The sequence below is a fragment of the Geospiza fortis genome, unplaced genomic scaffold (assembly GCF_000277835.1).
Source record: "Geospiza fortis unplaced genomic scaffold, GeoFor_1.0 scaffold36, whole genome shotgun sequence".
Classification (NCBI taxonomy): Eukaryota; Metazoa; Chordata; class Aves; order Passeriformes; family Thraupidae; genus Geospiza; species Geospiza fortis.
In genome coordinates, this window is record NW_005054787.1 from 15726 (window position 1) to 15936 (window position 211).

Sequence of the window (211 nt, forward strand, 5' to 3'; positions counted from 1 at the left end):
TCACCCCCTGTCATCCCGTGTCACCTCCTGTCACCCCCTGTCACCTCCCCATGGCCCCCTGCCCTGGCTCCCCTCGCCCATGTCCCCCTGTGTCCCCAGAGCACGGCTGTGTCCCCAGCAGGTTTGTGTCCCTGTGGTGTCCCCTGTCCCAGCTCTGTCCCCACTGTGTCCCCCTGACCGTGTCCCTGCCATGTCCGTGTCCCATGGCCCT

The 211-nt window shown here is 67.3% G+C and overlaps 1 protein-coding gene across 1 annotated transcript in view; it reads left to right on the forward strand.

Moving 5' to 3' along the window:
- The window catches only part of NECTIN4 (nectin cell adhesion molecule 4), a gene marked incomplete at its 5' end in the record, with an annotated part of 22368 nt that overhangs the window by 14926 nt on the left and 7231 nt on the right, over positions 1-211 (forward strand).